Source organism: Eleutherodactylus coqui, chromosome 1 (genome assembly GCF_035609145.1).
Source record: "Eleutherodactylus coqui strain aEleCoq1 chromosome 1, aEleCoq1.hap1, whole genome shotgun sequence".
Classification (NCBI taxonomy): Eukaryota; Metazoa; Chordata; class Amphibia; order Anura; family Eleutherodactylidae; genus Eleutherodactylus; species Eleutherodactylus coqui.
In genome coordinates this window covers 12,027,575-12,042,112 of record NC_089837.1, presented here as the reverse complement: position 1 = coordinate 12,042,112, position 14,538 = coordinate 12,027,575, and the positions used below count along the sequence as shown (strand labels likewise).

Below are 14,538 nucleotides of genomic sequence, written 5' to 3'. Positions count from 1 at the left end.
GTGGAGTGAGGAGGCTGGGAGGAAGGAGGAGCAGCAGACAGAGGATTCGGATTTGCAGCAGTGGACGGCGCAGAACTGTGGGTGGATGATAGCTTGCTCGAAGCACTTTCTGCCATCCAGGACAGGACCTGCTCACACTGCTCATTTTCTAATAAAGGTCTCCCGCGTGGACCCATTAATTGGGCGATGAATGTGAGGACGCCAGAAACGTGCCTCTCTCCTAATCGCGCAGCAGTCGGCTGCGACACACCTGGATCAGGAGCTCGGCCTGTGCCCACACCCTCACTTGGCCCTCCGCGTCCTCGGCCACATCCACGTCCACGTCCTCTAGGCTTACCCCTACCCCTCAGCATGCTGTATTACCAGTGATTTGATTTCCCAGGCAGGAAATAAATTGGCGCAAGCCTGCAGGCCAAATATAATGTTTTCGCTTTTTTGCAAAGGGAAGACCCCACTGCGTATATTCAATGAAAAACAAGAAGTTTAATATCTGTGGTGTGGCCCTCAAAAAGTGTCACACAAGTATAGTGTAGCAGAGTTATTAACTCTAGCAGAGCAGGTATTTGCCAGTCAGGAAAGACAATGGCGCTAGGCTGCAGTAAAGCGTAGCTGGTTGCGTCTGATTTTTGTACGTTGTACACGCAGCACACACGTACACGGAGACCTTAGGACTGACACAGGCAGGCCAAATATAATTTTTTTCCTTTTTAGCTTAGGGAAGACCCCACTGCGTGTATTCAATGAAAAACAAGAAGTTTAATATCTGTGGTGTGGCCCTCAAAAAGTGTCACACAAGTATAGTGTAGCAGAGTTATTAACTCTAGCAGAGCAGGTATTTGCCAGTCAGGAAAGACAATGGCGCAAGCCTGCAGTAAAGCGTAGCTGGTTGCGTCTGATTTTTGTACGTTGTACACGCAGCACACACGTACACGGAGACCTTAGGACTGACACAGGCAGGCCAAATATAATTTTTTTCCTTTTTAGCAAGGGGAAGACCCCACTGCGTGTATTCAATGAATAATAAATGTCTTCTGGCCCTGCCTACACAATTCTATCCCTGTAGTATTAATGCCGGGTGCAATGCTCTGCACAGCCGGTTTTGAGGAAAAAAAAAAATATGCAACACTGCTAACAGCAGCCTGGACAGTACTGCACACGGATAGAAGTGGTCCTGGAAAGGACCGTTGGGGTTCTTGAAGCCTACACTAACTCCTAACACTCTCCCTGCCTATCCCCCACTTCTGTCCCTATTGCAGGGCGCAATGCTCTGCAGATCCAATTTTGGACAAAAATTAAAAAAAATACTGTGCTAACACAGTACTGCACACTAGTAGATGTGGCCCTGAGAAGGGCCGTTGGGGTTCTTGAAGCCTACACTGACTCCTAACGCTCTCCCTACAGCAGCACCAGCAGCAGCACTTTCCCTCAGCTAAGTCACAAGGCATGTGTGGCGAGCCGCGGGAGGGGCCGATTTTTATACTCGGGTGACATCTGATCGCCCCAGCCACTCACAGCAGGGGGGTGGTATAGGGCTTGAACGTCACAGGGGGAAGTTGTAATGCCTTCCCTGTCTTTCAATTGGCCAGAAAAGCGCGCTAACGTCTCAGAGAGGAAACTGAAAGTAACCAGAACACCGCGTGGTGCTCGTTACGAGTAACGAGCATCCCGAACACCCTAATATTCGCACGAATATCAAGCTCGGACGAGTACGTTCGCTCATCTCTAGTTGGGACCCATTAGCTTTTTCCTATTTATTACATAATCAATGCTCGGGCCAAATTTCACGTTTCTATGACACCGGAAAGTGAGAAAATTACATTCCACACTTAAAATTTCGACGCTAATTCTTTTGCGCATAGAATTGAATAATGGAGTTGGGACCCATTAGCTTTTCCTATTTATGACATAATCAATGCTCATGCCAAATTTCCCGTTTCTATGACACCGGAAAGTAAGAAAATTACATTCCGCACGTAAAATTTTGACGCCAATTCTTTTGCGCTAGAATTCAATAATCGAGTTGGGACCTATTAGCTTTTCCTATTTATGACATAATCAATGCTCTTGCCAAATTTCACGTTTCTATGACACAGGAAAGTAAGAAAATTAGATTCCATACGTAAAATTTGGACGCTAATTCTTTTGCGCATAGAATTGAATAATCGAGTTGGGACCCATTAGCTTTTCCTATTTATCTCATAATCAATGCTCGTGCCAAATTTCCCGTTTCTATGACACCGGAAAGTAAGAAAATTACATTCCGCACGTAAAATTTTGACGCCAATTCTTTTGCGCATAGAATTGAATAATCAAACAGTGGCGCTAGCGACGTCTGGACGCTACACTGAGAGACATTGCTGGATGGGCCGAGGACAGCGGAGGTGAGGGTGTGGGTGCAGGCCAGGAGATGGTAGTGCCTGTGTCCTCAGAGGGGGGTTGGATCTCAGTGGCAGGGTGGGGCACAGGGGGAGAGGCAGTGGTGCAAACCGGAGGCGGTGAACGGCCTTCGTCCTACCTTGTAGGGTGCTTGGCCATCATATGCCTGCGCATGCTGGTGGTGGTGGCTCCCCGGCTGATTTTGGCGCGACAAAGGTTGCACACCACTGTTCGTCGGTCGTCAGGCGTCTCTGTGAAAAACTGCCACACCGTAGAACACCTTGGCCTCTGCAGGGTGGCATGGCGCGAGGGGGCGCTTTTGGAAACAGTTGCTGGATATTTCGGTCTTGCCCTGCCTCTACTCCTGGCCACCGCACTGGCTCGGCCTGTGCCTACACCCTGACTTGGGCCTCCGCGTCCTCGCCTGCGTCCACGTCCTCTAGGCCTACACCTACCCCTCAGCATGCTGTATTACCAGTAGTGCAGAAACAGAATGCTGTAATTAAATGTGCCGCTTATTGGCCTGTGGTTGGAGGCTGACTTCGCTTACGGAACGCACAGCAGAGCCAGAAAAGAATTTTGCGCAAGCCCGCTGTAACACTTAGCTGGCTGCGTATGAATTAGGACAACTACCCCCAGCAGAGACCCAGTGCACTGAGGACGGTCACAGGCAGCCCAAATAGATTTTTTTTCCCAAATGTTTTTGGAAAGGCCCACTGCCTATATACACTGTATATGTCTTCTGTCCCTGCGTCACCACTACTGGCCCTGGACTATGTAAAATTACTGCAGACTGTTGCACTGTGGACAGGAATACAGCGGTGATGTAACAGCCAACACAGAGCCAGGAAAGAATTTTGCGCAAGCCCGCTGTAACACTTAGCTGGCTGCGTATGAATTAGGACAACTACCCCCAGCACAGACCCAGTACACTGAGGACGGTCACAGGCAGCCCAAATAGATTTTTTTTCCCAAATGTTTTTGGAAAGGCCCACTGCCTATATTCACTAAATATGTCTTCTGTCCCTGCCCCACCACCACTACTGGCCCTGGACTATGTATAATTACTGCAGGACGCAATGCTCTGCACGGCCGATATACAAAAAAAAAAAATGTGCAACACTGCAAAAAGCAGCCTCCACACTACTGCACACGGTTAGATGTGGCCCTAAGAAGGACCGTTGGGGTTCTTGAAGCCTAAAATACTCCTAACACTCTCCCTATAGCAACTCCAGCAAGACAGCACTTTCCCTGATCTTTGTCAGAACGCATCTGTGGCGAGCCGCGGGAGGGGCCGATTTATATACTCGGCTGACACCTGATCTCGCCAGCCACTCACTGCAGGGGGGTGGTATAGGGCTTGAACGTTGCAGGGGGAAGTTGTAATGCTTTCCCTGTCTTTCTATTGGCCAGAAAAGCGCGCTAACATCTCAGAGATTAAAGTGAAAGTAACTTGAACATCGCGTGGTGCTCGTTTCGAATAACGAGCATCTCGAACACGCTAAAACTCGAACGAGCATCAAGCTCGGACGAGTACGTTCGCTCATCTCTATTAATAAACTAGGTTCTATTCTATTAGTAGGGGTACTTAATTTATTTGATGCGTTTAAGTTCTCATTAATAATTGTAAAATTTGGTGGAGAATTACATGGAGGAAGTTTGAGTAATGACTGTTCAAAACGTACCATGGAATTGTGTGTAATTTTAGAAATTGGTATGGTATTTAGTTTCGGAGGGTCGAGTGACTTATTATTTTTATTTTCTATTAGTGGATCTTTTGGTACTATTTTATTATTTTGGTATGCAGTCGATTTATTAGAAGCAAAGGTAGGTATATTTAAATTATTAGATCTCTTAAAAATACGAGATTCCCCTGTCCAAATGGTAGCTGATTTTTGGTTCTTTTTATTCTTCTTATTTTTATTACTATTTTTATTTTTATTTAAATTTTCATTAGGTGTAAACTGTTTTTCTGAATTGCTGGATTTAATGTAGTCTTTAATTTTGCTCTCTCTATATATTCGTTAGGGAAAAATTGTTCATTTTTAAAATCAAAATAGTCACGAGTTAATTTAATCAATTTTGAATGAATTATCGTGATTTCAATAATATTAGTAAAATTCAACAATTTATGCAATAAAAAAGAATTATAAAATGCATTAGACAAAAATTTATACAGTGATTTAGCTATCAATTGTTTCCTTTTATCTATTAATTTCGTAATCATTAGATTTGAAAATGTATTAAGCATAATTAGCTAACCGCCTGAAAAGTCTTTATCATTGGGAAAAGGGGATTTAAATGTAAACCTCTAGGTGATAACAAATTAGTTTGATAAATTGTTAGAAAACATAAATCCATCGAGTGTCTCCATACATCACTCAACAAGGATTTTAAAATATTCAAAGAAACCACATTGTGATTTAAAATCACTTCTCCATCATCAGGCCAAAGGTCTGATAAAAAAAATCACTTGAAAAGGTGACTTTAAACTCACTCAGTTCTCAACATTTGTGTACCAAGAATTTAGGCGAACCCCTGAAACATTTCTGGACCAAGAGTATATGCGACCCCCTGAAACATTTCTATGTCAAGAGTATAGGCGACCCCCTGAAACATTTGTGTACCAAGAGTATAGGCAAACCCCTGAAACATTTGTGTACCAAGAGTTTAGGTAAACCCCTGAAACATTTCTGTACCAAGAGTATAGGCGAACCCCTGAAACATTTGTATACCAAGAGTATAGGTGACTCCATGAAACATTTGTGTACCAAGATTATAGACAAACCCCTAAAACATTTGTGTACCAAGAGCATAGGCGAACCCCCTGAAACATTTTTCTACCAAGAGTATAGGCAAACGCCTGATAGATTTGTTGACCAAGAGCATAGGCGACCCCCTGAAACATTTGTGTACCAAGAGTATAGGTGATCCCCTGAAACATTTGTGTACCAAGAGTATAAGCGAAATCCTGAAACATTGTTTATCCAGAATGCAGGTGAAACACTGAAATATTTGTGTACCAAGAGTATAGGTGAATTCCTGAAACATTTGTATGCCATGAGTATAGATGACCCCCTAAAACATTTGTGTACCAAGAGTATAGGCGAGCCCCTGAAACATTTCTGTACCAAGAGAACAGGCGATCCCGTGATAGATTTGTGTACCAAGAGTATAAGTGAGCCCCTGAAACATTTGTGTACCAACAGTATAGGCGAACCCCTAAAACGTTTGTGCACCAAAAGTATAGTTGATTCCCTGAAACATTTCTGTACGTAAAGCACAGACGTCCCCCGAAGCATTTGTGTACCAAGAGTATAGGTGAACCCCTGAAACATTTGTGTACCAAGAGTATAGGCGACCTCTGAAACATTTCTGAACCAAGAGTATAGGTGAACCTCTGAAACATTTCTGAACCAAGAGTATAAGCGAACCCCTGAAACATTTGTGTACCAAGAGAATAGGTGACCCCCTGAAACATTTGTGTCCCAAGAGTATAGACGAACCCCCTGAAACATTTTTCTAACAAGAGTATAGGCAAACGCCTCATAGATTTGTAGACCAACAGTGTAGGCAACCCCCTGAACCATTTGTGTACCAAGAGTATAGGCGAAACCCAGATAGATTTGTTGACCAAGAGTATATGCGAACCCCTGGAACATTTGTGTACCAAGAGTATAGGCAAACCCCTGAAACATTTGTGTACCAAAAGTTTAGGTAAACCCCTGAAACATTTCTGTACCAAGAGTATAGGCGGACCCCTGAAACATTTGTATAACAACAGTATAGGCAAACCCCTGAAACATTTGTGTACTAAGATTATAGACAAACCCCTAAAACATTTATGTACCAAGAGCATAGGCGAGCCCCCTGAAACATTTTTCTACCAAGAGTATAGGTAAACGCTTGATAGATTTGTTGACCAAGAGCATAGGCGACCCCCTGAAACATTTGTGTACCAAGAGTATAGGTGATCCCCTGAAACATTTGTGTACCAAGAGTATAGGCGGAATCCTGAAACATTGTTTATCCAGAATGCAGGTGAAACCCTGAAATATTTGTGTACCAAGAATATAGGCGAATCCCTGAAACATTTGTATGCCATGAGTATAGATGACCCCCTGAAACATTTGTGTACCAAGAGTATAGGCGAACCCCTTAAGCATTTCTGTACCAAGAGTACAAGCGATCCCGTGATAAATTTGTGTACCAAGAGTATAAGTGAGCCCCTGAAACATTTGTGTACCAAGAGTATAGGCGAACCCCTAAAACGTTTGTTCACCAAAAGTATAGTTGATTCTCTGAAACATTTCTGTACATAAAGCACAGGCGTCCCCCGAAGCATTTCTGTACCAAGAGCATAGGCAAAATCCTGAAACATTTGTGTACCAAGAGTATAGGCGAACCCCTGAAACATTTCTGTACCAAGAGAATAGGCAAACCCCCTGAAACATTTGTGTACTAAGATTATAGACAAACCCCTAAAACATTTGTGTACCAAAAGCATAGGCGAACCCCTGAAACATTTTTCTACCAAGAGTATAGGTAAACGCCTGATAGATTTGTTGACCAAGAGCATAGGTGACCCCCTGAAACATTTGTGTACCAAGAGTATAGGTGATCCCCTGAAACTTTTGTGTACCAAGAGTATAGGCGAAATCCTGAAACCTTGTTTATCCAGAATGCAGGTGAAAGCCTGAAATATTTGTGTACCAAGAGTATAGGCAAATCCCTGAAACATCTGAATGCCATGAGTATAGATGACCCCTTGAAACATTTGTGTACCAAAAGTAAAGGCGATCCCTTGAAACATTTGTGTACCAAGAGTATAGGCGAACCCCTGAAATATTTGTGAAATAGGAGTATATGTGATCCCCTGAAACATTTGTGTACCAAGAGTATAGATGACCCCCTGAAAGATTTGCTTACCAAAAGTATAGGCGAACCCCTGAAACATTTGTGTACCAAGAGTATAGGCGAACTTCTGAAACATTTGTGTACCAAGTGTATAGGCAAACCACTGAAACATTTGTGTACCAAGAGTATAGGCGAACCCTTGAAACATTTGTGTATCAAGAGTATAGGCGAACCCCTGAAACATTTGTGTAATAGGAGTATATGCGAACCTCTGAAACATTTCTGTATCCAGAGCATAGGCAACCCGCTGAAACATTTGTGTACCAAGAGTTAAGGTGAACCCCTGAAACATTTCTGTACCAAGAGTATAGTCGACCCCGTGAAACATTTGTGTACCAAGAGTATAGGCGACCCACTGAAACATTTTGGTACCAAGAGTATAGGCGTACCCCAGTACACAACATCGCTTTCCACACTAGGAGGATGACTTTCAGTTTCCTCTTTCTCTTTAGCCCATACACGCTGAACAGATGTGAAGGAAGTAGCACAGGTACCCTCTGCAGAGTGGGCAGCAGTCTCATCCCCCTCTCCCTCCTCCACCCTCTCCTCCTCCTTCAATACGCGTTGAAAAACAGACGTGAGGGTGGTCTGGCTATCAAGCTAATAAGCAACGTATTATCTTCTGTTCTATCCGCAAAGCGTCGTCCTTAATGCTTAGCAGCGGCCTAATCAGCAGGCAAAGCAGCGGGATGGTTACGCTGATAATGGCCACATCACCGCTCATCATTTGTGTAGACTCCTTTAAAGTTTCCCAAGACATCCATGTCCACTCCTCTGTGAAGAACTGTGGAGTCTGACTACCAGCCTGACGGCCATGTTGCAGCTGGTATTCTACAATGGCTCTACACTACTCGTAAACCCTGGCTAACATGTGCAACGTAGAATTCCAGCATGTGGGCATGTCACACAATATTCGGTGCACTGGCAGCTGGGAGCAATGTTGCAGTGTCCTAAGGTTGGCAGCATCTGTGGTGGACTTCCTGAAATGTGCACACACGCGACGCACCTTGCTGAGCAGTTCAGACAAATGGGGTAGTTTTTAAGAAAGCGCTGAACTACTAGATTGGACATGTGGGCCAGGCACGGCACGTGTGTTAGTCTGCCAAGGTGCAGAGCCGCCACCAGGTTACTTCCATTGTCACACACGACCATGCCTGGTTGGAGATTCAGTGGCCAAAGCCACAGATCTGTCTGCTCCGTCAAACCCTGTAAGACCTCTTGAGTGGTGTGCCTCTAGTCACCTAAGCTCAGGAGTTTCAGCATGGCCTGCTGACGCTTCACCGCACCAGTGCTGAAGTGCCTCAAGCTACTGACTGCAGGCAACGTGTAGGAGGGAGGAGTATTTGGAGGAGGTGGCATAATAAGCCGGAGAAACTATCACTGAGGTATGACCCGCAATCCTCGGTGTGGGTAGTACGTTAGCAGACCCAGAGTTAGACTCGGTCCCAGCCTCCACCAAGTTCACCCAATGTGCCGTCAAGGAGATGTAGTGTCCCTGCCCACCAGCACTTGTCCATGTGTCGGTGCTTAAGTGGACCTTCCCAGTAACCACGTTGGTGAGGGCATGGTTAATGTTCCGTGGGACATGCTGGTGTAGGGCGGGGACGGCGCACCGGTGAAAAATAGTGGCGGCTGAAGACTGAGTAGCGAGGGACTCCCACTGCCATCAGGTTGTGGAAGGCCTCCATTTCTACTAGCCTATATGGCAGCATCTCCAGGCTGAGTAGTTTTGAAATATGCACATTTAAAGATTGTGCATGCAGGTGGGTGGCCATGTATTTCCATCTGCGCTCCAATGCTTGGGTTATCGACAGCTGAACGCGTGGAGGCAGTGGAGGACCGTGGAGTTGAGGGTGTGGGTGCAGGCCGAGAGATGCTCGTGCCTGCGTCCTGGAAGGGGGATTGGATCTCAGTGACAGGATGTGACACAGGGGAAGAGGCAGTGGTGTGACCCGCAGGCGGTGAATAGCCTTCGTTCCACGTCGTCGGGTGCTTAGCCATCATATGCCTGCGCATACTGGTGGTGGTCAGGCTGGTAGTGGTGGCTCCCCGGCTGATCTTGGTGCGGCACAGGTTGCACACCACGTTTCGTTGGTCGTCCACACTCTCCTCAATATGTCTCCAGACATTCAAACACCTAGCCCTCTGCACGGAGCTTGCTGCGACAAGGACTGTGGGGAAAATTTGGGGGATAACTTGCTCTGGACCTGCTTTTCCCCCTGGCCACCCCACTGCCTCTTCCAACCTGTTCTGCCGCAGCACTGCTTCCTACTCTGAAGTCCTGTCTTCAGTTGGCTTAACAACCCAGGTGGGGTAAGTTACCTCATCATCCACCAGCTCTTCCTTTGACTCCTCAGTCTGCTCCTCCCTCAAACTTACTGCCTTAACAACAACGTCACTGACAGACATCTGTGTCTCATCATAATCATCATCCACAAATAGCTCTTGAGACACTACTAGGAAGTCCCCACCCTCATCACCCTGAGTCTGTGAAAGGTCCAAATTTTGGGCATCGGTCACGACAAACTCCTCACGTGGCTGATGAACCATTTTTTCTGACTCAGGGCAAGGACCTGAGAACAGTTCTTGGAAGTATGCCTGTTCAGAATCTCTCCTTTTCCTGGAGTGACCGGTCTGGGAGGAAGAAGGAGCAGCCTGAGGATACAGAGGTCCAGTCCCTTTTAAAAAAAATAGCTGATCTGTAATAGCTAGATCACCTATGCCTCCCCCTCCCCCATTTGAACCAGGATATTCGATTAGAGAAGAGTAGCCGGGTTCAAAATAGTGCACCATTGAAAAGAAATATTAGGCGGGGCATGAGCAAGGCACATTGCAGCCTTATTTGATGAGCTAGAGACAGATGTTTAGGTTGTACTAGAGTGAGTATACTCTGGATGTCATGAGGTGTGAAAACCACTAGGGGTATTCCAGAACCAACTCAGAAGATTTGTCAACCATTACTTGTACTGCTGCCACCGCACATACACAGAAGGGGGCTCCTGCCACCGGATGCATTTTTGTGCTGAGGAGCTCCGCAAGTAGGGAAGCTCTCTCTCCAATCCGGGTCTTGTTGTCCACAATGCCAGCAGGTCCATCCCTCCACTCCAATGTTTGACCTTGGAGTGGATGGCTTGGCATAGGGTGGGGGAGGAGTAGACGGTTGGAATTGAGATGGAGGAGGGGGTGGAGGTGGATAGGGAACTGACCCGGCAATGGGGGAGCATAATATACCTGTGCTTTGAATTTTCTTAATTTTCAGCCATTGAACAGTATATATTTCATATAATGCAACATACGGGCCCTTCCTGTGCAGCCAAATATAACGAATTCTCAATTCCCCTTTTTTTCAGAGACAAGTAGGCCCTCCATAGCACACTACCCCACCCTTTGGAATTTAACTTATTTCCTATAGAACACAGAAACTTCTCCAGACAAATAGCAGAACTGTATAACAGGTTCCACTGCCTATAACCATCTTCTATTATGTGCAAATAGCCTGGGCTCCTGTGTCTATTTAAAATTAAGCTAGAGTGTAATATACTTGCCCCACCTTACAAAACTGCAAATTCACACTCACTGGGGTTTTATTCATTCCTATACGGACTGATAAGTTTATTATGTGAAGTAGAAACTGGGGTTGTATTTACTGTACGTAGGACTGCCGACAGCGGACAAAGCACATATATAAGAAAAACTCTTATGTACCACGGTTTTTACATGCTTTGTCCATTATAGGTTATCCAATGACAAACACAATACAACTTATGCCCATTTCCACCCACATACTTATATTCATTGCTTTAGTTAGCGACTATTATCACTGTTAAACCGTCTTCTATATTTTTACTTGCCTTTTTCCAACTATTCAACATTTCCCGTAATCCATTATCTTTAACTCATCCAGCATGACTTTCTGCAAACTTATCCCAATGCTGGGTGTCTAATACTCCTCTCCCTTCATATCCTCTACTTACTGCATCCCTGCCTTCTCTTTGTTTCACTATTTTCCTTGCAGTCTCCATATCTTATCCTCTCTATCAGCAGTATTCCCAATGGCTGGCGGCTTATGTACACCAAGAGGCCTATTATTTTTATTCTTTCACACACATAAAACAATCCCCTGACCATTGAAATATACAAACGGAACTGCTGGTAGCCCTGTCCAGAATCGTGGACTTGTTAGGGACTCCCTTCATCGTCACTGATCGGGTTCCTCTTAACACGGGACACAGAGATTTATATTTTCACCCTGGAGGTCAGGTTCCGTCGATCAGGTCAGCTCATCTCAATCACTCACTCATGCATAAACAGGCACACATAAAAACAAAAACATTTGCATGTCAGTTACTTCTTTTAAGTGTCAGTACTTCCTCACTGTCTGTAAGTGTCAGTACTTCCCAACCCTGTTTATTTTCCCCTGTCTCTACTACTTCTCTTATACATATAAGAGGCTCCCATCAGGGATTTTATCCCCTGCAAACTTTAGGCTTCCCTGGTACAACTTATACCATGCCTTCCAGAGATCGGCAAGAGGGTTTCATATTCTGTAAACTGACCACGCAAAGTAACAAATAAAAACAATAACAGTTAAAGAACACCCGCACAGCATATTCAGCCCATCATATGGATTCTTAAAAAGCTTGAAGATTTATAAGAGGCGTGCACTTCTTACGCCTCGGACAGGAAAGGAGCAGCCAAGAAGCACGGATAGATTGTGGCAAGATAAAGCCCTATCTTACTGCGCAGTTTTGTCAATCCGTGGTTCCGAGTGGCTCCTTATCCCATCTGTGTCCTGGGGGGTTCGAGGTGTAGGTGCTTCTCTTGTTCCTTCAAGCCCCACGTTTCTTGGGCGCCAATTAATGTTAGGGAAATTCAATGTTCCATCAATATGCTGTGAGGCTCCAAATCAGAGATGGCGGATAGTTTACCCTTAATTGCTGTGAAGGCTATAAGCATAAAACTTTTATATATATATATATATATATATATATATATATATATATATATATATATATATATATATATAAGTTTTATGCTTATAGCCTTCACAGCAATTAAGGGTAAAATGGGAAAAGATTTAGGCCATATCAGCAAAGAAAAAACACCTGCTGTATTTCATATGATTCCAATGATATCTCCGTCTGATATTAATTGTGCTTAGTTCATAGAGTATTCAGTTCATAGAGTTTATTTAACTTCATTAAAGTTGTTTAACAAGAGTATTATATTAAACATCGACTGTCTGAAATATTATATGGATGGTGCAGATGTAATGCATGTGGTCAGGGATTGTGTAGGATTGCATGAATTTTGGAATGGGGTACTATTAGCATCATTGACTTTAAATTTTTGTCATAGTTCCTCATATATTTTCCCTTATAGATCAGCTATGGAGCGATGGATTCCATCTTCAGTAATAAGCTCCAGTTCCCTTATTTCTACCGCACAGTCCCTGATGGGAAGGCTCAGTATGAGGCCATTGTTCTCCTTCTGAAGCATTTTGGTTGGAGCTGGGTGGGGATTGTTAGAGCAGATGATAAGACTAGTGAATGGGCCGGCATGGAGCTCTACAGCCACATGATACGGAATGGAATATGTGTCGCTTTTCAGGATGTTTTTAATGATGATACACGTCACTGTAGCTTCAATAAAGATTTATACAAGATGCATAAGATCAGCTGTGATGTTATCATAATTCTTGGCAGCTCAGATGGTCTACAGATTATCCAGCAGATGCCTATTGATGACTACAAGAGTAGGAAAGTTATTATCATTCCCTCATTATTCATTACGTGGCAAAATATGCAAAATGATCTTTTGAGACGCTCACTCCAGATTACTCAACATAGAAGGAACATTCCGGGACTGAAGGATTATCTCCTGGCTGTGGGTCCTTACAAATACCCAGGAATACTGACACATAATATTTGGTACGACTACTTTGATTGCTGTATTATCCTTTCTTTGTATGCTTCCTGCAGACCATGTAATGAGACAGAGAGCCTCAATAATGTGGATCCCTCCAAGTACGATGTGAATAATTTCCGCTATACCTTTAGTGTCTACTCTGCGGTTTATGCTGTGGCTTCTGCATTACAAGATTTATTTCTAAGTAAATGTCCAGGTCACTTTAAGTCTTGTATATCCAACCAGCTCTTCCACTTATGTGAGGTAGGTGCTAAATCCGACCAATGTTGTGACTGCAGTGATGTAATAAGAAACATTAACACTAGAATTATCTAATAGTGGAAGAGAAAATCCCATCAACCATCATCTTCATCATTATAATCCCCACCAATCATTCACCATCATCGGCCACCACTGATCTTGTTCTGTTCCACATTTTCTGCAGGTCAACCGATACCTGAAGAACATTAATTTCACCACTCCTGGTGGAGAGTCAGTTTACTTTGATCATGAAGGAAATTCTCCTGCAAGTTTTGATCTCTTAAACATGTTTGTTTTGAACCAAACCGACAAGATAAAACAAGTCGGATATTATCAAGATAAGGACGGACAATTTCATATAAATGACAGCGAGATTCACTGGGATCCAGGATTCAGCCAGGTAGTGCCATGAATTGGCCTCACCACTTTACATCGTAGCAGCCATTCTGGCCAATGCATTTGCTATGCAAAGTTAAGAACGGGTACGGAAGATCAGTCTCGGAGGGTTCCAGATGCAGGTCCTCCTGAGCTAGATTGGACATCATTATAACCAAGAGCAGTTCACTGCAACGTTAACAAAGAAGTGCTCTAGACTGGAATCCGGCTGCATGTGGTAGACCTGTAGAGCATTCTACCTGGTACACAGATGAGTCGCAGCATATTTGCTGTATAACTCGCTTTATTACACCCATTCATGGAGGGTATCAGGCATTCGGTACCAAAGTTTAGTATTCATGGACAGATCACTAGCATGAGAACACTGGGGTTGTTTACTTTCTGGGAAAACATTGTCCTGTTGCCAGTTAGGAGCCTCCCTCCTGGGAGCGGGCTTTTCAATCATTGCCTGCTTAGACCTTTCATCCTGTTGTGTTATGTCATCTCAGCCAAATATCCACCTATGACTAAACGGGCACAGCAGGGGTCAGTACTGCCAGAAGCATAGTCGGTACTGCTTCTGCCTTTGCTGTTTCAGTAACAGGATTGTCCCTAGTTTCTTCCAGGGGACTGATGTGGTTGATGATGCCACATGCAAAGTTCAGAACAGGTACGGAGGATTGATCCCCAGAGGCTTTCAGA

The 14,538-nt window shown here is 44.3% G+C and overlaps 1 pseudogene; it reads left to right on the top strand.

Moving 5' to 3' along the window:
* LOC136611073 (vomeronasal type-2 receptor 26-like) overlaps positions 1-14,538 on the top strand; it is a 99,194-nt pseudogene that overhangs the window by 39,068 nt on the left and 45,588 nt on the right.